Source organism: Mytilus californianus, unplaced genomic scaffold, assembly GCF_021869535.1.
Source record: "Mytilus californianus isolate M0D057914Y unplaced genomic scaffold, xbMytCali1.0.p SCAF_4, whole genome shotgun sequence".
NCBI classification, from domain to species: Eukaryota; Metazoa; Mollusca; class Bivalvia; order Mytilida; family Mytilidae; genus Mytilus; species Mytilus californianus.
The window spans coordinates 67,621,854-67,641,355 of NW_026262690.1; positions in this window are offsets into that span (position 1 = coordinate 67,621,854).

Here is a 19,502-nt window from a genome sequence, read left to right on the forward strand (position 1 = left end):
CTTGACCACAGGTGGTTAGATTGAAAGCTATTACCCATATCTTCAACTGGTATGAATACCTGGGTGGGAAAGTGCACCTGAAGACTTCACTGGTCATCCAAAGTCTAAGGTACCTATCAGTAATGGGTAGGGGCTCATTTTTCAGTCTTTCTATACAGTTCCCTACGGCAAAGCTTTTATCCACACCTAGTGGGATTGAAAGCTTGTTCCAGGCCCTTTAATTCATGAAAATGCCCGGGTGGGAAAGTGCACCAGAAGCTGACAACCACATACCCAATTTCGAATTTTTGTCCATTACGGCTGGTGGCAGCTGTCGCTTTACTCTCACTTCCCTACGGCAAAGTTCTTGACCACAGGTGGTTAGATTGAAAGCTATTACCCATATCTTCAACTGGTATGAATACCTGGGTGGGAAAGTGCACCTGAAGACTTCACTGGTCATCCAAAGTCTAAGGTACCTATCAGTAATGGGTAGGGGCTCATTTTTCAGTCTTTCTATACAGTTCCCTACGGCAAAGCTTTTATCCACACCTAGTGGGATTGAAAGCTTGTTCCAGGCCCTTTAATTCATGAAAATGCCCGGGTGGGAAAGTGCACCAGAAGCTGACAACCACATACCCAATTTCGAATTTTTGTCCATTACGGCTGGTGGCAGCTGTCGCTTTACTCTCACTTCCCTACGGCAAAGTTCTTGACCACAGGTGGTTAGATTGAAAGCTATTACCCATATCTTCAACTGGTATGAATACCTGGGTGGGAAAGTGCACCTGAAGACTTCACTGGTCATCCAAAGTCTAAGGTACCTATCAGTAATGGGTAGGGGCTCATTTTTCAGTCTTTCTATACAGTTCCCTACGGCAAAGCTTTTATCCACACCTAGTGGGATTGAAAGCTTGTTCCAGGCCCTTTAATTCATGAAAATGCCCGGGTGGGAAAGTGCACCAGAAGCTGACAACCACATACCCAATTTCGAATTTTTGTCCATTACGGCTGGTGGCAGCTGTCGCTTTACTCTCACTTCCCTACGGCAAAGTTCTTGACCACAGGTGGTTAGATTGAAAGCTATTACCCATATCTTCAACTGGTATGAATACCTGGGTGGGAAAGTGCACCTGAAGACTTCACTGGTCATCCAAAGTCTAAGGTACCTATCAGTAATGGGTAGGGGCTCATTTTTCAGTCTTTCTATACAGTTCCCTACGGCAAAGCTTTTATCCACACCTAGTGGGATTGAAAGCTTGTTCCAGGCCCTTTAATTCATGAAAATGCCCGGGTGGGAAAGTGCACCAGAAGCTGACAACCACATACCCAATTTCGAATTTTTGTCCATTACGGCTGGTGGCAGCTGTCGCTTTACTCTCACTTCCCTACGGCAAAGTTCTTGACCACAGGTGGTTAGATTGAAAGCTATTACCCATATCTTCAACTGGTATGAATACCTGGGTGGGAAAGTGCACCTGAAGACTTCACTGGTCATCCAAAGTCTAAGGTACCTATCAGTAATGGGTAGGGGCTCATTTTTCAGTCTTTCTATACAGTTCCCTACGGCAAAGCTTTTATCCACACCTAGTGGGATTGAAAGCTTGTTCCAGGCCCTTTAATTCATGAAAATGCCCGGGTGGGAAAGTGCACCAGAAGCTGACAACCACATACCCAATTTCGAATTTTTGTCCATTACGGCTGGTGGCAGCTGTCGCTTTACTCTCACTTCCCTACGGCAAAGTTCTTGACCACAGGTGGTTAGATTGAAAGCTATTACCCATATCTTCAACTGGTATGAATACCTGGGTGGGAAAGTGCACCTGAAGACTTCACTGGTCATCCAAAGTCTAAGGTACCTATCAGTAATGGGTAGGGGCTCATTTTTCAGTCTTTCTATACAGTTCCCTACGGCAAAGCTTTTATCCACACCTAGTGGGATTGAAAGCTTGTTCCAGGCCCTTTAATTCATGAAAATGCCCGGGTGGGAAAGTGCACCAGAAGCTGACAACCACATACCCAATTTCGAATTTTTGTCCATTACGGCTGGTGGCAGCTGTCGCTTTACTCTCACTTCCCTACGGCAAAGTTCTTGACCACAGGTGGTTAGATTGAAAGCTATTACCCATATCTTCAACTGGTATGAATACCTGGGTGGGAAAGTGCACCTGAAGACTTCACTGGTCATCCAAAGTCTAAGGTACCTATCAGTAATGGGTAGGGGCTCATTTTTCAGTCTTTCTATACAGTTCCCTACGGCAAAGCTTTTATCCACACCTAGTGGGATTGAAAGCTTGTTCCAGGCCCTTTAATTCATGAAAATGCCCGGGTGGGAAAGTGCACCAGAAGCTGACAACCACATACCCAATTTCGAATTTTTGTCCATTACGGCTGGTGGCAGCTGTCGCTTTACTCTCACTTCCCTACGGCAAAGTTCTTGACCACAGGTGGTTAGATTGAAAGCTATTACCCATATCTTCAACTGGTATGAATACCTGGGTGGGAAAGTGCACCTGAAGACTTCACTGGTCATCCAAAGTCTAAGGTACCTATCAGTAATGGGTAGGGGCTCATTTTTCAGTCTTTCTATTTGTAAAATTGCGTCTAAAGCTTCGTGTAGAAAAAAATGTTTGTAAACATTGCATTAATTTCTGGACCTATGGCCGGTCTAGCTATGAAAATACGGAGAGTGAAACAGAAAATAGCCCGTTAAACATGTTAAAATAACCTTGATGTTCTTATAAACCATCTTTGAAGGCTAAATTAGTACTCAGCTGTCTAAAAATGAATTTTATTGCACAATAACTTTCATATTTGAAAAATCCACCGGGGCCAAAATGCGAAACCAAACTTATAACTGTGTATTGCTACCTTCATGTGTTCATACACTGATTCCCGGAAAATCGGAAATACAAAAACAGGTACTAAGCAAACCTGAACAACAGGGGAAATATGCCCTGCTTTTTTTTCTTATTATTATTCAAAAGAGACTTTTAACAAGGGTGTGTATAGTGATCCCAAGTGATTACGCTTTCATTTGATACTAAAATAAACCAATTATTATACTTATTGACAAAGATTTATCAATATGCATGGAACTATTTTGTTTGATATATGTACTGCATTTTATGTTTATTTTACCGGGCCGATATAGTAATTCTTTACCAATGTAATAGGAATGGATTATTTCCCTTTTCATTACTTAATTATTTCAGGCTGTTTGTTTATTTGCTTTATAATATTACATTTTCATTTGATTCATTCTATTCAGTATTGATTAATTGAACAAGACTGACATTCGAGCTCCTTTATTTATTTGACGTTTGTATTAATTTTGAAATGTTATTTATTTTTGCTTACATTTTTGAAAGAACTTGCAAGGGCTGTATATGTAGGTTACCCACCATGCATGGGCTGTATAGTCAGTCAAGGTCGTGAAAAACCTCCATAATGGTTTAAATAAAGATAACAAAAAAACCTCCATAGTGCTAAACTTTAATATATATACGATTAATTGACAACACTTCTTTAAATATATATCAGTGACCTGATTATACTAAAGTGGAAAAAGACGGTTTGAATTTCTTATAAAACGCCCATATGTGGTATCATTATGGCTATGTTAACTTGGTTAAGCATTAACGTGTGATAAAGGTTTCTGGCTGAACGTAGTTAAAATGTTTTGATGTGATGAATGTTGTATTGAATATGTTTTTTCTTTCTTTTCATTAAATTGTTATTTGTTTTATTGCTTTGAGTATTATTTGAAGTGCCTTGGACTATACCCCATACACTGTATCCAGAAGCACTCCCCTCACACCTAAATTGTTTTAAGGAAATAATCGATATTTGAGAATGTCGACGGTATATATAGAAAGCCGTTGTATGATTTTCCTACCGTATAGCGTCTTCCTTGTTCACTTTAACATTTTATTTATCTCACCGTAAATTGACATCTGAACTAATGTACTAAGATGTTCTTATTCTGTTTTACATACAATACTTACGTATACATACCTCTTAATCTTGAGACTTGGTTTAGCCGTTATGTACTATAATAGCCTTTAATTAATTTATCTATATTATATGTACGATGTAGTTTTTGTTTCACGTTAAAAATCTTAGTTTAACAAACAAATAACATTCCAGATACTACAGTTAAACTATTCCGAGATCGAAAAGGTCTTATCATCTATGCAGCTCTACAGATATTGGCGATGGATGAATTTCACTACATTATGTCGTGCAAATTTGTTAACATAGAAAGAGAAAAATATTTACCACATTATTGTAAAGGAATTGCAAACATTATTAAATTTAATAATATATTCTCATCTGAAAATGTTGTTGAACTAGAAAAATTGTGTAGATTTATATGATACATATCAGTGAAAGTCTGTCCTCCTGGTTAGAGGAACTGTATTACTATTATATTGTTATTCATTTTTCACAAATGCGAAACAAAATATGTTTTGGATATGAACTGTTATTTTCTCTGTAGCTATGTACTAGTTTATGAGAATAAAATCATTCATAAATTCATATAAAATATTCAAAAACTAATTTAGAGCATTAGCCTCGAGCAAACACGATCATCACGTTAATTTGTTGGAATCAAAAGTGAAATTCAAATAAAATTAATTGGTGTTTCCTTTCTAAAAGTATAAGCATTTATTCTTATTACAATTGTCCATTAAACAATTAATAGCGATATATTACGTATTAAATATTAGCAGAACGTTGTAGCATAATGTCATTTTGTGGTTTTCAGACATATCTCTAAATGGTTCTGTAACGTGTTGATGCTCATTGTTAACTTTAGTGGTCGATAGAATTGGTCGCTAGCTTGATTGGTCGCTGGAATTGGTCGCTAGCTTGAGTCTGGTATATTTATGCTCTAGTGGTCAGGTTTAAGTTTTTGGATGAGGTGCATCTCAGATATTAAATCCTGATCTCAGCTTCTCTGTTTATTGCCCTAAAAAATAAAGAAAAAATTGTAGCAGGTTACAATTGATTTTCATATATCATTGTTCATCATGTTGACAAGGTATGTATTATGCTGTGCTAAAAATTATCTTAATTCCTTTAAAAAGAAAACAAATTGAGAATGATAATGCTTGTTCATCAGAAACAAGAATGCATATTTTAAAGTGAAAGAGTATTGAAATGATACAATAGACGTAATTGATGGAAGAAATCACTTAAATAAAAAAACATCAACAGTATTAATCATACTTGTATTTAATATAAAAATTAGCCATATTTTCCCATCAATAAAGTTGCTGTTATTTGTGGTTGGTTTTATTTTTCAAATCTGTCAAGATATATGGTTAAAGTTTTCATATAACATCAATAATTTTCTCAAACATTCATGGAATTCAATGAAACTTGAAAAAAGCTTTTTATACCCCCGCTTTAAAAAAAGTAGAATATACTGTTTTACCTCTGTCTGTCCGTCCGTTCGTCCATCCATCCGTCCATCCGTCAGTCCGTCCATCCGTCCCATGAATATTTTTCGTCGCAGCTTTCTCAGTAACTACATCATAAGGATTTCTGAAATTTGGTTTCAGGGTTTATAGAAGTCAGCTATACCGTGTGATGCGTTTTCAGATTCATCACTCAACAAAATAATTGTATCATCAGTGAGCAGTAGCTCGCAGTTTCACTTGTTTTATTATGAATAGACAGTATCAAGGGCGAACATTTTTAATTTTTTTTTCTATTTTCCCGTATTTTACTGATAAATAAACTTCTATATTCTATAGTTTTTCACAAAATTTGTCAACGATTCATGTAATTTTGCAATCTTGAAAGGATGCTTCTTCAAGATCGAGAGACGGTATTTAGAGCCAAATTATGAAAACTTCTTATTAATTAATTTTTCCGTTTTTTCTGATGATAAACAGATTTAGTTTTTTTGTTTTGCAGTTAACATTTAGATACAGTCGGAGATTAAATGGTTTTCGACATTAATAACTTTGTCAAACCTTAATTGAATTTAATGAAACTTTGATAGAAGTTGTTTTTATTATTAACAGATAACATCTAGATCAAATTATTCTCTCTTCTATTTTCCAATCAAACATGTAGTTTGTATAGCAACAACAAAACATAAAAAAAGAATGTATAACTGTTCAAACGTCAGTTTATGACTAATATCTCGAAATTGCAGCAAATTGAGAAAAACTAGTGAGTCGAAAATTGTCAACTCAACAAGCTCTATCTACTGTGAAAAATCCATTATTGCCCCTAAAATGTGTATCTTCACCCCATAAGATAGTAAATTACATTATGTTTTCCGGTCTGTGGGTCCGTCCGTCCGATATTCAGTCCTTCCACCCCGTATAAGGTTACAGATTTGGTCGGGTATTTGTTATGTCCCCGCCGTGGCGGAGGGGGCATTAAGTTTTACCCTTGTCCGTCTGTACATCCGTCCATACGTCCCAAAAATAGTTTCCGTTCTCTAACTTTAGTTCGCATCAACCAAATGTTATAAAACTTATGCTTATTACCAACAAACTCATATCAAGTTTGAATTTGGATGGCGTCTCTTTCACCTTTCTCGAGTTATGTCACTTTAATAACGGAATAATCTAAATTTGCAGTTTCCGCAATCTAACTTTATTGTGCCTCAACCAAATATTATGAAACTTTTACACAATGCGTATTACCAACAAACTCAGATCAAGTTTGAATTTGGATGGCGTCACTTTCACCTTTTTCGAGCTATGTCCCTTTAATAATGGAATAATCAAAATTTGCATTTTCCGCAATCTAACTTTAGTTTGCTTCAACCAAATGTTATGAAGCTTATACACAATGCTTATTACCACCAAACAGAAATCAAGTTCGAATTTTGGTGGCATCACTTTCGCCGTCCTGAGTTATGTACATGTGTAAATTGAAAAATTGCGGAATTTGCCGTATATTTACAAGCGGGGGCATCAGGGCTCATGGACACATACTTCATTTATCTGGTTTTGTTTTAGGGCGTTCGCATCAACTTGAAACTTAGTATTAATGTCCATTTTTTTGTGAGAAAATCACAAATCAAACCTCCTCTCCTCTGGTATTAACTTTTAAAAAGGACGATGAAAATCTCCAATCTTTATACTGGATACATAAACTTCCCGAATTCCTTATATAGAACAATATATAGCCGAGACGTCGAGATGTTTGACTAAACATTTTTCTAATGTTCTTACCACCATGTTTTCTACAGTAAAAATGGAGACCAGAAACATTGTGATTATGTATATCCAACCAGCGGTGTCGATCAGTTGTGGATTCTTATAAATTCTAGAGATCTATTCCAAAATCTTCAATCACAATCTTTAAAATTTTGCAGTAACATACATAATTTTCTGCGCTTTACACTTCCATTCTCCATGCTCGATCTAAAGATGACTACATCATCTGATTAAACAACTTTTTAAAACACAGCAAATACACTGAAGATGACATCATCAAAATTCTGGACATTTTTATGGACACCATATTTGTTGAGTTTGGTGGCTAAATATTTCAGTAGACAGCCGGTATTCCAATGGTACTAATTGTGCATCACTACTTGCCGACTTGTTTCTGTACTGGTATGAAGCAAAATTTATACTGAACCTTCTCAAAGATATAAAGAAAAGGTTTCTTGTTAAGTTATGTGAATTTTGTAAAAGCAAACACTATTCGTATGTTCATGCCAGTACCGAAGTAATAGCTACTGGAGTGTTGGTACCTTTTGGAACTAACAGACTACCAGCAGATGTATCAGTGGGTCAGTGTAGTAATAACATTAACAGTACCAAGTTTACCGCACAAGATAATCATTTCAACAATTCATATCTCTAAATTGATGCTCCCGGCCAAAATATTTGAAAGACCAAAACCTAATATAAACTTTGACGAGTTGATAAAACCCAAAACGAACAAAAATAAATTCACTTTCAGAAAAAAATAGTGTAGTAATAGGGAAGAGGTCACAGCTGGTTTTATATACTTTTCAAGTGTGTTAAGATCTGAGACTCCGTAAGCATGTTTCTCTTGATAGAGGTTTCTCAACATCTTACGAACGGACGACACTCTACGAACGCATCGTTAAGGAGCAGTAATTTTGTTCAGTAACACATTTTTAGCGATATTGCAGTGTGTTTAAAGACAACGGTAAACATTTTGATATTTTCTTTTTGCAACCTTGCATTTTATTGTTGTGGTTAAATATTAGTGTTCCAATTTATTTTGTGTTGTTGAATGTTGCGTAATCTTACGTTGAGTTCCGTTTGTTTACATGTCGTATATGCGTTCGATTTATCTCCCTTATATATTAAAAAAAATAATATTGTTTTTGTATTGTCGTTGTTAAAACAAAACCATTCCGCGCATCTGGTTAATTTGTATTTGATTGATTGATTGTTGGATGTTTAGCGTTCAGTGGCAAGTATTCGATGCATATCACGACGAGATTAGATTTTGTCACTTCATAAACAAAGGTAGTAAGAAAGGTCTAATAAAAAACTCGTTAACTTTTACAAATTCTTCATATTTACTGATTCAGATTAACAAATGTCTTGATTCATCCCCACATTTATTCGATAGTATTCAATAATAAATTTTAGGAACCACTCCTAACAGTAAGATAAGACGGCATGTTTATGCTTTCTTGGATATATACGTCGTTTACACCGCTATTTATTTATTCTTTTTATATATTTTTTGGGGGAATCAGTTACAGAAATATAAAGGTGCACTCAATCTATCGTAAAGTAATATAGTTTTGTGTATTCTAATTGAAAGTATGAGTGCTACAGCACCAACAAAACTGATAGTCACATAGTTGTCAAAGGGTACATTTTTTAAAATTACATGCCTCAAATAAAAAGAAACACGTAGAAAACATAAGAACAGAAAAAAATATAAACAACATGCCATAAAAGCTCAACGAAAACAATAAACAAGAAGACAAAACAAATTTATTTAAACTAATATTGATGTGAGCCTAGATAAGTTTTCAAAAAAGATTCATAGTCCCTCCTATCCCAAAGTTTTACATTTACCCTTTTTCACATGTATGTACTAAATAATTAAGTCTCCCAAACGAAGTTTGGGAAGACTTATTGTTTTTGCTCAGTTCTTATTATTCTTCTTCTTCTTCTTCTTCTTCTTCTTCTTCTTCTTCTTCTTCTTCTTCTTCTTCTTCTTCCGCCGCTTTTAAATTTGAACTTGTCCGCACCCGTTCTCCAAAACCGCTTGTCAGATTAACTTAGGGTTTCACAATATGTTAGACTAACATGTCTAGTGGTGCAATCAGGGTTTTGTTTGTGCAATGGGGTTTATAAAGGGGTACTTTGAGGGGCAAAAAGAAAAGAGGGTTTTACTATTGAACCCTATGGGATTTTATTTTTTTTAATTTTCAAATGATTATAAATTGAAAACCGTTTGTGATAGACACAATCTTTTTAATTGAAAATGTTCTAAATGATAAAGCCCATTAAATGAAATACAGGGTTAGTCCCCAGGGGTCACCCCCACCCCCTGCCATTTAAGAAAGTTCTAATACCTTGTAAGTGGTCAAGATCCCCACCCCTAAACCATATATATTCTGGTTTGTCATGCTAAGATGGTTTGAATGATATACAGGGTTAGTCCCCAGGGGTCATCCCGACCCCCTGCCATTTGAGAAAGTTCTAATATCTTGTAAATGGTCGAGATCCCCACCCCTAAACCATATATATTCTGGTTTGTCATGATAAAGCACATCAAATGAAATACAGGGTTAGTCTTCAGGGGTCACCCCTACCCCCTGCCATTTAAGAAAGTTCTAATATCTTGTAAGTGGTCAAGATCCCCACCCCTTAACCATATATATTCTGGTTTGTCATGCTAAGATGGTTTGAATGATATACAGGGTTAGTCCCCAGGGGTCATCCCCACCCCCTGCCATTTAAAAAAATTCTAATACTTTGTAAGTGGTCAAGATCCCCACCCCTAAACCATATATAATCTGGTTTGTCATGATAAAGCACATCAAATGTTATACAGGGTTAGTCCCCAGGGGTCACCCCCACCCCCTGCCATTTAAGAAAGTTCTAATATCTTCTAAGTGGTCAAGATCCCCACCCCTAAACCATATATATTCTGGTTTGTCATGCTAAGATGGTTTGAATGATATACAGGGTTAGTCCCCAGGGGTCATCCGACCCCCTGTCATTTGAGAAAGTTTCTAATATCTTGTAAATGGTCGAGATCCCCACCCCTAAACCATATATATTCTGGTTTGTCATGCTAAGATGGTTTGAATGATATACAGGGTTAGTCCCCAGGGGTCACCCCACCCCCTGCCATTTAAGAAAGTTCTAATATCTTCTAAGTGGTCAAGATCTCCACACCTAAACAATATATATTCTGGTTTGTCATGCGAAGATGGTTTGAATGATATACAGGGTTAGTCCCCAGGGGTCATCCCGACCCCCTGCCATTTGGGAAAGTTCTAATATCTTGTAAATGGTTGAGATCCCCACCCCTAAACCATATATATTCCTATTTGTCATGTCTCGAACATTTGAATGACGTATACGGTCAGTCCCCAGGGGTCACCCCCACCCCCAATGTTCTAATATCTTGTAAATGGTTGAGATCCCCACCCCTAAACCATATATATTCCTGTTTGTCATGTAATGAACATTTGAATGACGTATAGGGCCAGTCCCCAGGGGTTCCTCCCCACCCCCAATGTTCTAGTATCTTGTAAATGGGCGAGATCCCCACCCCTAAACCATATATATTCTGGTTTGTCATGCCAAGATGATTTGAATGATATACAAGGTTAGTCCCCAGGCATCACTAATGCATATAACTTTACTGGACCAAACCAATTTTCACTGGACGTTGCCCAATGTCAGGCGACCCTGGGAATTACGAATTATGGGAGCTTCGTTTGGGAGACTTCGTAACAGCATCCTGTTACAATCATTTCTTGTTCAATATGATGTTATCATGTTTATCAAAAAAGTGAAACAATCAAACGAGAAAACTAACGGCCTAATTATAACAAAACAATTATACTGATAACAGCAGCGGTATCGATCGAGTGCTAGAAAAATGAAAATAACACTTTATAAATTTGGTGCGTCCGACGAGCTTTTTTATTTGCCTTGTCCCTGTCCCTAGCCTTGCCCAGGAACGCTCAAACCCCAAAAACTAAAAACCCATAATATGAAACATGATGAGACTTGTTGTCTGTAATACCGACATTATAAAGTCAATGTTCCTTATACATAGATTAACTTATATTAAGTTTCGATCATCTTGATAACTTTTACTGTTCCAATGATCGAGATCGGGTTTATGTGCCAGTCTGTTAACAGTGGTTGATATATGAAATATGAAAGTTAGTGAGCAATATAATTTATTTTGAATAGATGAAGATAAATATACTAGCCTTCATAGTGGGTTTATAGGAACATCAAGATTGTGTTATGTATGTATTATGGGCTGTTTTCTTTATGACAGTCCGTATTTTCATATCCATACCAGACATTGGTCCGGATATTAATTTTTATTGCAATGCTTTTTTTTTTAACTTTTAGTCGCACGAACTTTGTTATTAAATTTTTCGAAAAATGAGGCGAACGACACCCAATTTTTATTTCATAATTTGGTAGGGTTAGAAAAGGTATTACTCAAAGAGATTGAAATTCTAGTTTGAACTAAATTTTGGGGGAATATGTGACATTTTTATGCCCCTTTTTGCAATATTTTATGGTAAATAAATGCAAATTGTTGCCATGGATACACAAATAGGAATTATATTCCACCATTTTAACTTTTGAAAATCAAATCTATGGAAAATACTGATTATATACATATGCATGACACAAACAGTTGGCTTAATGTATTAGAAAGCTAGGAATAGAAGATGATTAAACATTTTGTGGTTAATTTCAATTTCATTTTCTAACTGTGGAGTGCTACTAAAGGCGTATTGACAAAGTCTTTGAAATGAAAAATCGGTTGACCAAGGTACGGTTGCATGCAGCGTTCTCCAGGTAAAGATTTAAAAAATAAACTATGAATGCATTATGGTAGTTTCATTTTGTCACCTTATTTAAAAAAAAAGGTTATTATAAGAATAAAGATTATGATACTATTAATAAGCAAACAGTCAATACATCATATCATCTGATGGGGTTCGTGTTTAGTTATCTATGTATGTTAACATGTTTGTCTTTTCATCGTCTTTCGTGTTTGGACTAAGCGGTGTCAGTTTATCCTGACTTATGAGTTTTTAAAGTCTCCTTGTTATCTTCCGCCTTAAAAATTCATATTATTTTGAAAAATAAATAAAATAAAAATGACAGATTTTTGCAAAAGTTTGTGATACTTTGAACGTGTTTTGTATAGTACTAATTTATAAGCCTATAGTTTTTTTGATAATTGAGAAAAAAATGTTATCACATATCTGAAACCTTACAAACAGGATATAATTAAATCTGTCGTGCATTGGGTGCAGAAAATGTCAAAAGGAAGGCAGTGGTGCTGCAGACAAATAAAGTCGGTTTGTCCCTATCTATCCCTTTCTGAAATATATTTTTCAGTACTGACATACATTATTTAAAACTAGCTTGTCAGGCCGAAAAGGAAAACCTGAATTTACTATTTATTAACACTTCCCTTGAAAAGTTAAAAGTATGTGCGATGGTTCTGTCCCATCTGTTTATATTTGTATTCCCCGCGACAAAATGTCGTCTATTGTTTTATCCTGACCATCAGTCAAATATAAGGCAGATGACAATTAACTCTACAGTTTTCAAACTAGAGCTTTTGTAGTATGCAGGGTGTTAGAACATTTACTGCATGTAAAGAAATGAAACTTATCACAATTTTGTTTTCCTTTAAATTTTCTTCAACTGAAAGAATGCCGAACTAGTAATTGAATTTTGTCATTTAATAAAGAAGTACAAATGAAACACAGATTTTTCGTCTAGTCGTTCTATATATGTAAAGATCTCGTGTTGCAAAAAGTAAAAAAGACATAATATCCGGGAATATCAGGAAACACACTTTATATTATACCGCAAGGTTTCGTTTTCCGCATTGATAAAGCAAGGTATGTACACGATTAACAGTCATATTCTCTGAGCGCTACGTTCAATATAATAGTAATGTTTCGATAGTAATTTCAATCTTTGATATGAATCTGCTAGACATAGTAGTTGAGTCAATAAGGTCCTTTAGTACACAAATAAAGAAATATCTTGTGGTCAGTATAATCTTAAACATACCTTATACTTATACCTTAAACTATAAGGTATGGAATTTTCTCGTTGTTGAAGTCCGTACGATTGCCAATAAGTGCTTACATCCACATAATTTGAATTTTGGTGGATAGTTGTCTCGTTGGCAACCACACCACATCTCCCTATTTTATAAGGGTAAAACATTCTAAATATAACTAAAGATTAAGATAGAAAAAATCTATCTGAATTAATATAAACGAAATCTTTAAGTTTAAGGAAGGTGTGATTTTTTTTTCGTACGTGTTGTAGGTCTTACTATTACAGCAATTAAAGCACTATCTATTCCTTTTGCCTTTGTTTTTGGTCAAGACTTTTAGAACATGTTGAGATTATGTCGTTAATAAATAGAATACATCCTTTTTTCAATTATAACAAAATATTTATTTATACAGTTAGGTAATTTAAAGTTTTACAAAATAGTTGAGTGTAATTATTGAACAACTTGATTACCCACAAGAAATATCCCATTCATATAAAATTCTTTTGAATATCCAGATTGGTTATTTGTTTATTATGGGTTGTATTGATTAGCTTGATATTTATACTATTTTGAAATGGGTAGATTATCAATTCTATATTTATATCCTATATTCCTACTGTAAGATAAAATCCCGAATCAAACAAAACCAGAAAATACCCAATCCATATTATCATCGTGGAGACGGTCCTTTTGAATCGTAGTATTTATTTTAACATGTTGTTTACAACTTCTTGTTTCTTTTTCCTTGGTTAAGTATATTGACTATTCATCTTCATCATTTGCACTTACAAGGGGGTCTAAAAGAACGAGAGATTAAAATATTTTCACTGTTAAAAGCATATATTTTGTACTTTGACACTTTCTTTTCAATTTTTATTTTTAATTGAGAGAAAAAGATTTTTCACGCATAATCATAAAGATAAGTGAGTATACATTTCAGTGGCGGATCCAGAGGGGGGCGTAGAGGGCGTACGCCCCCCCTTTGCTTGCACTTTTTTTTTTTTTTTTCAAGTTTGTAAAATGATTTATCAGACTAGACTTCGCGAACTTTGCCATTTCCCGTGTATTTAAATTTTATGCGACAATTCTTTACTTATAAAGATATTTGTCGCTCGTATTTACTGTAATATATTATTGATTATGTCAGTCATGTGATTCGCTACGGTGGAGTTGACCTGTACGTCGAAAAAAACGTCACTCAGTCATTTTGAAATTCAAATTACAGTAACACATTGCTTAGGCTGAGGATGACAAGCATGACGCCTTCAAAGCGACAAAGTATTGAGCAAGAACGTATTGACTTCTCTTTCACAATTCCACCGAACAGAAAGTAATACTCTATTACACTCTGATGAAGAAAAAAAGTTCCACAGCAATATTATTTACCTACGAAAACATGTTTACTGACCCCACACGCCCCAGCCTATTAATAACATTGCTGAATAGTGATCCCCAATCAGTAAGCTCTAGATATAGATTTAAAGTCTAAGGAACGGACCATTTGATTTGAGGGGGCAGTCAGATATTTTAGAGAAAAAATTCTGACCCCGATTTTTGCCTTAAACAAAAATTCTGGCCGTATCTGGATTGAAAACAATAATCTTGTCTACTTTTTTGCTATCAGAAAAAAATATTTTCAACAAAATTATTAAGCATTAAATGAACATGATGAATAAAAAACGGGCGTAATTTTTTTTGGGGGGTTGCATGTGAATCCCATATCTGACCGGAATGTCTGTTTCGCCGAACTGATATACTGAATACTTTTTTCAAGGCCCGACTGCAACCTGCCTGCTGGGTGTGGCCTATATCATTGTCTCCATGTGTCGACCGTCATTCACAACTTCATTCTCATTGCCGACTCATTCGTAGCCTTTGGTTGATTTGGAACCCCTCACTTCCCTTGTTGGTTGAAACATTTCAACCAAACATTTGGATAAAAATTGCTTGTTTGTCTTTCTTTGTATTGTAAATTTCGTTGAATAGCCGTATATCTTGTTTTACAACAAGAAATCTGTGAGTTTATGCTAACTAACCATACAACAAACGAGAATTTTCCATGTCCATTTTTTACTGACAAATCAAACATCAAATATATTAATTAGTACATATATAGCTTTGGATCCATCCAATCATTTTATAATAGACAGTTAATGGAGAGAATACGGCACCAAAAATGTCCAAACCCTACACTTAAACTATAAAATGCATTTTACACTTATTCTATGTTTTTTAGCCAAAAAAAGGTCCAAAAAATTTTTCGCCTCGCTCCGCTCGGCTAACTTTATTATTACGCCCCCCCTTTCCAAAATTCTGGATCCGCCCCTGCATTTGACAAAATGTATATATCTGAAGATAAATAAATGAAAAGAAGGAAATTAATCAAGTTTGTTTTTTCTTCATTTAAGAAAAGGAAAATGATAATGATAATGACTTAAATACTTAATAGAAGATCAGAGTGTAAAATACCTATATTAACCCTCACATTATCTTATGTTTCCGTGTGTTCACTCCTACACATGGTTAGTACACTCGTATTTATATAATCTATATATAAACAGGAAATTCCCAATCTTGTTCATAAAGCTTTTTGTAAATTAGTTTTTTTTTTTCAAATGCTCAGGTCAATATAGAAATGTAAAAAGGTTGAAGGTAAGTGACTATTATTTAATTTATGCTACTGAATTTGAGGCCACCGCTGATTCTTTTAGGACGCACTGTTGTTAAACTGTAATAGACATGACGAATTATACCATTTGGTGCACATTAATGATATTTTAACACAGTTTAATGCTACTCTACAAGAATTAATTATCAAAATATTTTGTGTCTTTCAGGAGTTACAAAAGAATATATCCTATTGACAAGTGAATTTTTATAACGAGGGTCTTATGGGAGTCTCACGTTATACTTTGAATTGTTCGACAAACTATAATGAATTTCTACCCCAAGGAATAGATTACATTAGTTGTATTTAGCAAAACCTTTCGGAATTTTGGGATCTTCAATGCTCAATTTATATTTCTATGAAAGTAAGGTGTAGGTTGTTTGATTATTACAGTAGTAACATAATCACTATTTTAACCTCTTTTAAAAATAGATTGCCAAATGAAAGTAGCATTGAAATTCATAGTTCAACGATACCTCCCATTCGTATGGTTAAATTAAAAATAATAACCACAAGAATGGTTATCAAAAAAGATTATTTTTGTGTTTCAACATGTTAAAACGGAAAAGGACACACATTTTAATGAACTGTTTATCAAGATAACAACTGAATCGGGTATATATAAATACAACACGGTGGTTTACCTTCAGGATATTGAAAATACTGATATGTAAATTCCTTGAGTAAGTTTGTGATGTGTGGGCTGTCTTGATCGTCCAATATATGAAAGATTTGTGATAAAATCCTCGTATATTTTGTTGATTTTTTAAAGAATTTTGTAACATATATCGGAAACTTTCCAAAAAGGATATCATTAACTTTGTCGTGCATATATAGGGTGTATGAAGGCCAAACTGAAGGCAGTGGTTTAAACTAGTTTTGGAATAAGGTATGTTTAATTGTTCTGATCCGACCTAACCTTTCTGAAAATTGTTTTTTCAGCACTGACATCAATTATCAAACACTAGCACCCCCCTTTTCATATTCCCCTTGATAAATGTAAAGTGTGATGGTTCTATATGTTTAAATTTGTGTGCCCCGCTGGAAAATGACATATACTGGGTTTTATCTGTCCATCAGTCCCTGATAAGCGCGTGATATGCACAGTTAGATCACGTGGGTTAGATATACAGATTTCAAGCTACAGCTTTTATACTATGTAGGATATCAGTACATTTACTTCATGTAAGGATATGCATAATATTAGAATTTTAATTTTCTTTAAATTTTCAGTAAAAACAGGATGTCGAACTAGTAGTTTAACTGCGTTTAAAAAAGAAGTAGATGAAACGAAGATTTTTCTTCTAGTCGTTGTGAAATATTTAAGGACCTCATGTTTGAAAAAGATCAAGAAGTAATAATCGCCTTGAAAATCAACTGATTTTCTTCCGTGCCAATATTTCGTTTTCCTCATATGTATAGTGTGATATCTACATAGATTTATCCTATACATTTTTATTTAACAAACGCATGTCATATTTTAGTGCAACGTGTATATGTACATCGTCACATTTCTGTGGGCTATCATATTAGGGAACGACGAATGTTTTGACGAATTTGGTAGTAAACCTAAAGAGATGTGGCATGATATGGCAAAATGAGACAACTATCCACCATAATTGTCCAAATGGCATGGATGTAAGCAACATGAACAAATATGAAACGATTCAAATGCGAGAAAACCAAGAATGTGGCCGGGTTTAACATGTTCGTGAGCTCACAAAATAGCTTGACTCATCAGATGGGTATGATGCACAAAACAACTAACATATATACAGAGAAAATGTGCAACGAGTATTCACAATAACTAGAAGCTAGTACAAAGGTCTACAACAACTGATCAATAAATCATGTTTTCACAGACTAGATTATCTATCAGTCCGCTGTTAAAATACACTACTGACTACTTGATAGTAATGAAAATGTTAGAAGTGTTATATATGTTACGATGTGTATCTAATGGTCCCAGATTTAAGATTTACGTAAGGATGGAGCACGGAGCCCAGATCCCGTGTTATCACCAAATACATGTACCATAGTTTATTGCTATTGTTTGTGAACCAGGACAAAGCTTAATTTGTTCTCCAGCAATGTACACTATTCAACAGTTTATTAGTTAAATTGTAGCAAGGAACGCCGATTAAGCAATATGTCGGTTCGCATACACTGTTCATCCATTTCCTGGTTTGTACATTGAAATCGAAGAAGTGTTTGCACACATAATGAAACATCAATGACAAAAATATACCTTGAAATATCCACATTAAGATCAACAGTTAATATATCTGACATGTTTGTTGCAGAACACTTTCGTGCGTTAATGAGAAACACTTTCGAATGAAAAAAAATACCCGCTTATTTTTGCAATTTACATTACTGTTGCAGAAACGTTTAAACTATTTACTGAACCATTATTTGACCGAAAGTTTTCTGTTTCGGGTATATCTTAGTAATGGGTTTTCGCTTCAAAACGTTCAAAACTCCGGCGATGTTTATTCTGAGCCTTTGGTGATCATTTTGCTTATAAGTGTTTTGGGGAAGATTAATCCTATGCCTCATGTAGAGCTGTTTGCACGTTAATAACCCTTACACAAACTCTTTGAGGGGTCCGTAGGTGACCGGTTGCAAGGCAGAATGTCTGTCCCTAACCAGTATCATATCCTCATTTTCCAGTGGCAGTCCAAATTTCACCGACCTTCATGGCCTCAATTACAGGACCTACCTGTTGTATTTATTGGTAATTTGCTCTCGTCCTAAACATGCATGAAATATTTGCCACTGGAAGTTAATTAGCCAACAATCAACCAATCAATTGAATATAGTGATATGTTCTTTTTAAAAGGTTATGAGTTGGAACCCCGCACGCAACAGGTGCGTTCTACTCCAATCTAAATTGACTAGAACTGTCAGTTTTCCTACCGAAGGTCGGTTATTCTCGCTGGGCACTCCGGCTTCCTCCAATAATAAAAACTGACCGCCACGATAAAGCTAATAATGCAGCCGAAAGTGGCGTTATACACCAATAATCAATCAATCAATCAATCTTTTCGAAAGATTTTGATATATATATACAGCAGTCATAGTGTGAATAAAAATTCGAGTATTCATTTTCTTCGTTATTCCTTTTGTAACTTTTATTAGCCTAGTACAACTTAAAATGTGCATCAGACATATGTTTACATTAAATGTATATGTAGGTTTTCACAGTTTGTATGTATAACAATTAATTGACTAGCTCTTTAGGATGAACTGTATCATGATCATGACCTTTTTTTTAAATCCATAGAAAAATATATTTATAAGTCCCAGATTTAATGTTTTATCGAAGTTGTTGACAGTTTTGCCAGATACATATAATACATTCAATTGTTGCATATCGATATTGTACTGTATGTCTATGATTGTCTATAGTTTTGGCAACTGGATGTGCAATTTTTTGAAAATACGAAAAACCATAAGCTGGTTTTCCCAATCATGTTCGGGGATTTTCGGGAGTTAAATACTTTTATAGCTGATATCATATATACATGTATAATAACAAACGTAAACCGCCGTTGAGGGAATGTGATTATGTGGTTATATTGAC